Below are 9,946 nucleotides of genomic sequence, written 5' to 3'. Positions count from 1 at the left end.
TTGTGTTCCCTTGTGTTTGCTACATTGGTATCCCAAGACCATGTCATGCATTCTGGGCTCCCAAAGATCTTATCAAATGATCTATGAGGTTTTATTTATCTCTTCAGGTATGGTCCCGATGCCTTGGATAGTGGCTTAATCACCAAATTAGTTCTCTCCTAAAAGGAAATACATGGACACAAACATCACCAAGAGAAAGCCTATCAGTTAGGTGCTCTCATCTAAACTTCCTTTTCACTAAAATGGATTTTAACCTCAATTGCAATTTCAACGCATTAATCTAATTTTTTTTGTCTTCTGCCACCAATCTCCACGCCTAATTACTTAGTCTCATCCAGTTTTGCAATTTAGCAATTACCATCATATTTAATTCCAGAGATCTGTAGAAATTTGACAGACCATGGAACATAATCTTGTAATATATTAAAACAGAAGTCAAACATTTCTGTTTGAATCAGGCACAACATATTTCATTTTGTTCTTTTTCTAAGATGACCTTTTTTTTTAAAGTTACTTGACAATTTATTCTAGATGTTTGATATATCTCTATGTAAATTTGTCCAAATTCAATATCTGTTTACTCCCTTAAAGTTACAACCATTTTTGTAAGAATTGAAACCATTCAGACTGTGTGCTTGCACTTTATCATTTCCCAGAATCCCTCTAAATTTTCAGGTAACCATTCCATTTAAATGTTTTTGAATACCAGGGCATGTGAGACTTAACATAGTTTTTGTCATGATATGCTTAAGTGTGCTCAGGCTCAGTGGTTTCAAGATTCCTGACATTCACTACAATTAATATTTCCACAGTACTTCCCCAACACTGAAATGTGTTATTGATGAACGGCTTGATGGGTTGAGGGTGCCTCATCCATCACTATATTGCGACATTGAAATTCTGCAAACAGGTTCAGCCTTCAGTGTCTCCAATTTCTAGACAAAAACAAACATAGAACATAGAACAGTACAGCACAGTTATAGGCCCTTCGGCCCACGATGTTGTGCCAACCTATTATCCTACTAAGATCAATCTACCCTGTATACCCTACTTTTTACTATCCTCCATGTGCCTATCCAAGAGTCGCTTAAAAGTCTCTAAAGTATCTGACTCCACTACCACTGCCGGCAGCGCATTCCACACACCCACCACTCTCTGTGTGAAGAACCTTCCTCTGACATCTCCCCTATACCTTCCTCCAATCACCTTAACATTATGCCCCCTTGTAACAGTCATTTCCGCCCTGGGAAAAAGTCTCTGACTATCCACTCTATCTATGCCTCTCATCATCTTGTAAACCTCTATCAAGTCACCTCTCGTCCTTCTTCGCTCCAATGAAAACAAGCGCCATCCATTCCACATCAAGCAGAATGGGTTAATTAGTATTAAGTTACAACGGATTCAAAAAGAAGGAGGATGGGCATAAACTCCTGCATGTAATTATGTTATCCGTCTCTCCTCCTTAAAGGAAGAAAAAGGCCACCCCTTTGTTAAATTTGCCTTTCTGAAACTCCTCACGCACAGGGAGTTGAATTTTCAACATTCTAATGTCTCCATCACTTGGATATTAACAATGAGTCAATCTTATCATCAGGAATTAAAGATTCACTCATGTTAAAACAATATTTGGAAGTTCAAGCCGACTGGAAAATGAAATTCCAAATATGGTAATTTCTGGAATTAATACTTACTTAAGTCCAAACACAATATGAAGCCAATTCCAAAAGGTAAATTTTTACCCAGCTTTACAAACCAAATTTTTGAATAAACATTTTGCAACATTTTTGCTTTATACAAGCACAGATGCTTTCTTAAAAGGACATTACATTAACCATACATGTCCCACACTGATGCAAGCACACAACACACTTTCAAATCACCATACATTCTCAAAATGCAAACTAAAACTTCAATGTGTCCCCGGATCTCGAGCTCCAGGGAACAAAAAGACACAAATTGTACAGGACAACATTTAGCAAACAACAAACAAAGGGGCATTCAAACCAGACCACAAAGATTTATCATTTTTACATGGTTTCAGTGCATTTGTGCAATACAGAAACCTGGCCTCCAGTTCTCTCTTTTTCCAGTTATAACTGTCCCCCATCCTTTCAGGGGTCCCAATTGTGCTAACATATTAGCTACAGACCCAAATCCAGAGTCTGCCACATTCTACCCTGGAATACAGAAGGTGTCCGGAGCATCAGATTGCTTTTCCCTTCTCTTACACATTTTCTCGAATCCCATCCCTCGTTGCCAAAGATGTCTTGGATCACAGAGTGTATCCAAGCAGTTCTTTTCAGATCCAGTTAAATGTGGTTAAGAGAAGGCTCGACAACAGCAATTTGTTTAAATATGAACATTTATTGAGTCATAATAAAGGGCTAGAAAAAGGAACATCTGTTAAGTAAATAAACAGAATGAAAAAGAGAGGAAAGAAACAATAAGCCTCAGGGACCCCTCGATCGACAGCTGCTCTGGAGGCTGAGGTTTTTCCTGGCACTGTTCACGATCTCAGTCTGAGGTGAAGTCCAATGACTTGGAACGAAACTCTCTCTCTTATACAGCGTAACAAACAGTCGGCACAGAAAAGCTACTTTGGTTATACTGTCTGAGGCAGGTACAGGAATGCTCACAGGACTCATTCGAGGTCATGCAGATGTCGAATATCATCAAAAATTTTAGCCCTTCAGCCCATCCGATACAGCAATCATCGGTGAACATCCCCACTTCTGACCTTATGATGGAGGGAAGGTCATTGATGAAGCAGTTGAAGATGGTTGGGCCGAGGACACTACCCTGAGGAACTCCTGCAGAGATGTCCTGGAGCTGAGATGACTGACATCCAACAACCACGACCATCTTCCTCCGTACTAGGTATGACTGCAACCAGCAGAGACTTTATCCAGTTTTACCAGGGCTCTGTGATGTCAAAAATAATCACTGTCACTTCACCTCTGGAATTCAGCTCTTTTGTCCATGTTTGAACCAAAGCTACGATGAGATCAGAAGCTAGGTGGGAATGATGAGAAACAAACTGGTCATCAGTGATCAGGTAATTACTAAAAAATGTTGCTTGATAGCACTGTTGATGACACTTTCCATCACTTTACTGATGATTGAGACGAGACTTATGGGACAATAATTGGCCGGGTTGGAATTGTTCTGCTTTTTATGAACAGGACATACGTTGGCAATTTTCCACATTGTCAGGTAAATGCCAGTGTTGTGGGTGTATTGGAGCAGCTTGGCTAGGGGTACAGCAAATTCTAGAGTGCTAGTCTTCAGTGTTATTGCTGGAATGTTATCAATGTCCATAGCCTTTGCAATATCTAACAGTTGTCTCCAACAGTTACTTGATAACATGTGAAGTAAATCAAATTGCTGAAGACTGATATCTGTGATGCAGGAGACCTCTGGAGGAGGATGAGATGGATCATCCACTTGGCACTTTTGGCCTTATCTTCTGCATTGATATATTGGGCTCCCCCATTATTGAGGCTAGATTTGATTTTGATTTGATTTGATTTATTATTGTCACATGTACCGAGATACAGTGAAAAGTATTGTATTGCATGCTAACCAGATAAATCATGCCTTACATAAGCATATCAGTACTTATAAGTATGTATTTATGAAGCAATTTCCTCCAGTGTATTGTTTGATTGTCCACCAGCCTTCATGAATGGATGTGACAGGACTCCAGAGCTTAGATCTGATCCACTGGTTGTGTTAGATCAGAGTTTAACTCATCTGCTCTATGAAGACATGATGTTGTCTATAGAACAATAGTGAATTTTCAATTCAATAGCTGATCAGAGTTAGATTCATTTCTTTTATGCCTTTGGATTGTTTAGTCTTTTCATTCACACAAAGAAGGAGTGGGAGAAGTGTTAATGGTTTACAGCCGTCAGGATGTTCTGGATGCATTGCACTCACAAACGTATAACACAAAGCAGCTGAACCAATCTGAAGGCTGTCATCAAGCAGTCTCTCTTTAACTCAAAGACTCCTGGTGCCACTGTGTTCCACAATGTATCTAACTCACTGCTCTGAAAATGACATTAGTCCCACATTGCTAGAGTGTAGCCCACACAATTCCATTTCATCTTCAAGATACTGAATAAAAACATTCTCTCCTAGTACTTTTTGCTGCACAGCAGCATCCAACTTCCACTTTCCAGTTTATAATCCAAATGGAAAAATATGAAATCACTTTAAATCATCCGAGACATGGATGGTGGAATAAAAACAGTAAGTGTTGGAAGTATTCAGCAAGTTAGCCATTATCTGTTGAGGGAGAAACAAATTTCACATTTTTGGTCAATGGCCTTTCATCAGATTTGGAGCCAGGAATGGACATTCAGAGAAACATACAGACATCCTTAGAGGCACACAATCACATACTAACACGCACATGCTCAAAAGCACAAACACACACCCACAGACAAACACACCAATGCATATACACCCACACACTGGGGCGGTGTGGCCTTTCAGGGCCTAGCAGCAGCATAGTCAGGCCAGCTGCACTGTGACTGGCTCTGATGCTCAGAGGGAAAGAGTACTGTCAGACAGAGTGACACTGAAAAGAGACTCAATTGTGACGGGGACAGACAAGAGATTCTGTGACTACAGAAGAGACACCAGGATGGTGCGTTGCCTCCCGGGTGCCAGGGTCAAAGATGTCTCTGAACGGTTGTAGAACATTCTGAAGGGGGAGGCTGAACATCCAGATGTCATTGTGCACATCGTTACAAATGACATAGGTAGACAAAGGGATGGGGTCCTATGAAATGATTGGAGGGAGTTAGGTAAGAAGTTAAAATGCAGGGCCTCAGGGTAGTGATCTCCGAATTACTCCCAGTGCCACGCGCCAACGAGGATAGAAATAGAAAGATAGGCCAGATGAACGCCTGGCTGAGGAGCTGGTGTAGGGAGCAAGGTTTTCAGTTCTTGGATCATTGGGATCTCTACTGGGGTAGAGATGACCTGTACAAGAGGGGCAGGTTGCACTTGAACTGGAGTGGGTATAATATCCTCATGGGGAAATTAGCTAGTGTTACCAGGAGAGTTTAAACTAGTTTAGCGGAGGGTGGGGGGATCTCTGAATAAGAGAGGGGCCATCAAGAAGTCAGGGGAAAATACATTAGCCATTGAGAGCAAGTTTACCAATCAGGGTAGGCAGGGGCACAGTGAAGGGAGGGAACAAACTTCTGGTTTAAAATGCATTTATTTGAATGCACGAGGCCTGACTGGTGAGGTAGATGAGCTCAGAGCATGGATTGGCTCTGGGGACTGGGATATTATAGCCATGACAGAAACAGGGCTGAGAGAAGGACAGGACTGGCAGCTCGGTGTTCCTGGATACAGAAGCTTTAGGTGTGACAGAAGTACAAGTAAGTGAGGAGGGGGAGTTGCCCTTTTGATAAGAGAGGACATAACAACAATGCTTCGAGAGGATATTCTTAAGGGGTCATTAAATGAGGCCATGTGGTTAGGATTTAGAAACAAGAAGGGGGTGGTCACTCTGCTGGGACTGTATTATAGACCCCCACATAGCCAGCGGGTACTAGAGGAGCAGATGTGTAGAGAGATTGCAGATATCTCTAGGAATAATAGAGTAGTATTGGTTGGAGATTTTAATTACCCCTTGTATTGACTGGGCCACCCAGAGTGTAAAAGGCCTGGACAGGGCAGAATTTGTCAACTGTGTCCAAGAAAGTTTCCTAAATCAATATGTAGGGGGCCCTACTCTGGAAAGTGCAACACTAGACCTCCTGTTAGGAAACAAGGTTGGGTAAGTGACTGAAGCGTCAGTTGGAGAGCACTTTGGGTCTTAGTTTTAACATAGTTATGGAAAAAGATAGGACAGGTCCACATGTTAAGGTGCTAAACTGGAGCATGGCCAATATTGGAGCCATTAGGCAGGATCTAGCAGCAGTTGATTGGGTGAGTCTGTTTGAAGGAAAAGGAACGACTGGCAATTGGGAGGCTTTTAAAACTGTCGTATCAAGAGTCCAGGGATGGTATGCCCCTGTTAGGGTGAAGGGAAAAGCTGGCAGGTTTAGGGATCCCTGGCTGACGAGGGATATTGAGGTTCTGGTCAGGAAAAAGAAGAAGGCATGCATTTGGTTTAAGCTGTTGGGCTCAAGAGAATCCCTAGATGACTATAAAAAGTGTAGGAGCACACTTAAGAAGGAAATCAGAAGTGCAAAAAGAGAATATGAGATGGGTCTGGCAGATAAAGTTAAAGACAATCCCAAGAGGTTCTATAGCTATATTAAGAGTAAAAGGGTGGCTAGGGAGAGAATAGGTCCTCTTAAAGATCAGCATGGCCATGTATTTGTGGACCCACAGGAGATGGGGGAGATTTTTAATGATTATTTCTCCTCAGTGTTTACTGAGGAGAGAATCATAGATGCTGAGGATATAACAGAAACAAATGGGCACTGCAGTAGTTCAAGAAGGCAGCTCGCCACCATCTTCTCTAGGGATGGGCAATAAATTCTGGTTAGCCAGTGATGCCCAAATCCCACAAATGAGTTAAAAAAAACAGGTGTTTGCAGCCTTAGATCGCATTAAGGTGGATAAATCCCCTGGGCCTGATCAAGTCCATCCTCGGAGATTGTGGGAGGCTAGGGAAGAAAGTGCATAGGCCCTTGCAGAGATTTTTGCTTCATCTTTAGCCACTGGTGAAGTTCTGGAAGACTGGAGGGTGTTTAAGAAAGGCAGCGAAGGCAAACCAGGGAACTACAGACCAGAGAGCCTGACATCAGTGGTAGGCAAGTTACTGGAGATGATACTGAGGGACAATATCAACCAACATTTGGATAGTCAAGGTCTGATTAGGATAGTCAGAATGGATTTGTGCGTGGGAAGTCATGTCTGACAAATATTTTAGAGTTTTTCAAGAGGTAACCAAGAGGATGGATGAGGGTAGGGCAGTGGATGTTGTCAATATGGACTTTAGTAAGGCCTTTGACAAGGTCCCACATGGCAGGCAAGTCGTGAAAGTTACGTCGCTTGGGATTCAGGGACAGCGAGCTAACTGGATTCAAAACTGGCTTGATGGTAGGAAGCAGAGTGTGATGGTTGAAGATTATTTCTCAGACTGGAGGCCTGTGACTAGTGGTATGCCGCAGGGGTTGGTCATCTGTTATCAACATAATTGATCTGGATGTGAATGTACAAGGCATGATTAGTAAGTTTGTGGATGATCCAATATTTGGAGGTATCATTGATAGTCAGAAAGGTTATCAAAATTAGAGAGGGATCTTGATCCAGGCAGGGAATTAGGTTAAGGATTGGCAAATGCATTTCAATACAAATAAGTGTGAGGTGTTGCATTTTGGGAAATCAAACCAAGGTAGGACTTATGCAGTAAATGATAAGGTCCTGAGGAGTATTGGGGAACAGAGGGACCTACGAGTACAAGTATATAGTTCATTGAAAGTGGCGTCACTCGTGGACAGGGTGGTGAAGAAGGCATTTAGCATGCTGGCCTTCATCGGTCGGGGCATTGAGTTTAGGAGTTGGGACGTTATGTTACAGTTGTATAAGTCGTTGGTGAGGCCGTACTTGGAGTAGTGTGTACAGTTTTGGTCACCCTGGTATAGGAAAGACATAGTTAAACTGGAAAGTGTGTAAAGAAGATTTACAATGATGATGCCAGGACTAGTAGGCCTGAGTTTTAGGGAGAGGTTGGCCAGGATAAGACTTTATTCTTTGGAACGTAGGAGAATGAGGGGTGACCTTATTGAGGTGTATAAAATCATGAAGGGCATAGATAGGATGAATGCATATAGTCTTTTTCCCAGGGATGGGGAATTGAAAACTAGAGGACATAGGTTTAAGGTGAGAGGGGAAAGATTTAAGAAGGACCTGAGGGGCAACTTCTTCACGCAGGGAGTGGTGCGTGTATGGAATGGGCTGCTGGATAGAGTGGTTGAGGCAGGTACAATAGCAACATTTCAAAAACATTTGGATAGATATATGGATGGAAAGGGTTTAGAGGGATATGGACCAAATGCGGGCAATAGGAATGAGCTGAGTGGGGACCATTGTCAGCATGGACCAGTTTGCGCCAAAGGGCCTGTTTCCATGCTGTATTACTCTATGACATGTATGTGATTCACAGGCATACACACCCAGACACACACACACATACACAACACGTGGACACACACGTCAATACACGCCTACATAGAAAGAAAGAACAAAGAACAAAGAAAATTACAGCACAGGAACAGGCCTTTCAGCCCTCCAAGCCTGCGCCAATCCAGATCCTCTATCTCAACCTGTCACCTATTTTCCAAGGATCTGTATCCCTTTGCTCCCTGCCCATTCATGTATCTGTCTAGATACATCTTAAATGACGCTATCGTGCCCACCTCTACCACCTCCGCTGGCAATGCGTTCCAGACACCCACCACCCTCTGCATAAAGAACTTTCCATGCATATCTCCCTTAAACTTTTCCCCACTCACCTTGAAATCGTGACCCCTGGTAATTGAGTCCCCCACTCTGGGAAAAAGCTTCTTGCTATCCACCCTGTCTATACCTCTCATGATTTTGTAGACCTCAATCAGGTCCCCCCTCAACCCCTCCGTCTTTCTAATGTAAATAATCCTAATCTACTCAACCTCTCTTCATAGCTAGCGCCCTCCATACCAGGCAACATCCTGGTGAACCTCCTCTGCACCCTCTCCAAAGCATCCACATCCTTTTGGTAATGTGGCGACCAGAACTGTAGGCAATATTCCAAATGTGGTCGAACCAAAGTCCTATACGACTGTAACATGACCTGCCAACTCTTGTACTCAATACCTCGTCCGATGAATGAAAGCATGCCGTATGCCTTCTTGACCACTCTATCGATCTGTGTTGCCACCTTCAGGGTACAATGGACCTGAACACCCAGATCTCTCTGTGCATCAGTTTTCCCCAGGGCTTTTCCATTTACCGCATAGTTCGCTCTCGAATTGGATCTTCCAAAATGCATCACCTCGCATTTGCCTGGATTGAACTCCATCTGCCATTTCTCCGCCCAACTCTCCAATCTATCTATATTCTGCTGCATTCTCCAACAGTCCCCTTCACTATCTGCTACTTCACCAATCTTAGTGTCATCTGCAAACTTGCTAATCAGACCATCTATACCTTCCTCCAGATCATTTATGTATATCACAAACAACAGTGGTCCCAACACCGATCCCTGTGGAACACCACTGGTCACAGTTCTTCATTTTGAGAAACTCCCTTCCACTATAACTCTCTGTCTCCTGTTGCCCAGCCAGTTCTCTACCATCTAGCTAGTACACCCTGGACCACATGCAACTTCACTTTCTCCATCAGCCTACCATGGGGAACCTTATCAAATGCCTTACTGAAATATATAAATATACCCACTCACGAACACAATGTTTCCAAACATCACATAATGACATACCATCATACGTTCACCTGGACATGTCTACATGATATGGATGAATCGGCAAATGTGTGCATACACACGCACAAACACACACACACACACTCTCAAACATACACACACAGATACACACACCTACACATGCACAAACACACACACACATGCACAAGCACACACACACACTCTCTCAAACATACATACACAGATACACAAACTTACACATGCACAAACACACACACGTACAAGCACACACACACAAACACACACACACACAGACACACATACACAGACACACACACATACACATACATACACAAACACACATACACACACAAACACACACGCACACAAACACACACACACATGCACAAACACACACAAACATACACGCACACACATTCACACATACAAACACACACACAGATACACACACACACACACACAGATACACACACTTACACATACACAAACACACACACACTCACACACACAGATACACGCACTTACACATAC

The sequence above is a fragment of the Rhincodon typus genome, chromosome 2 (genome assembly GCF_021869965.1).
Source record: "Rhincodon typus isolate 14 chromosome 2, sRhiTyp1.1, whole genome shotgun sequence".
Classification (NCBI taxonomy): Eukaryota; Metazoa; Chordata; class Chondrichthyes; order Orectolobiformes; family Rhincodontidae; genus Rhincodon; species Rhincodon typus.
This window is presented reverse-complemented; position numbering follows the sequence as displayed.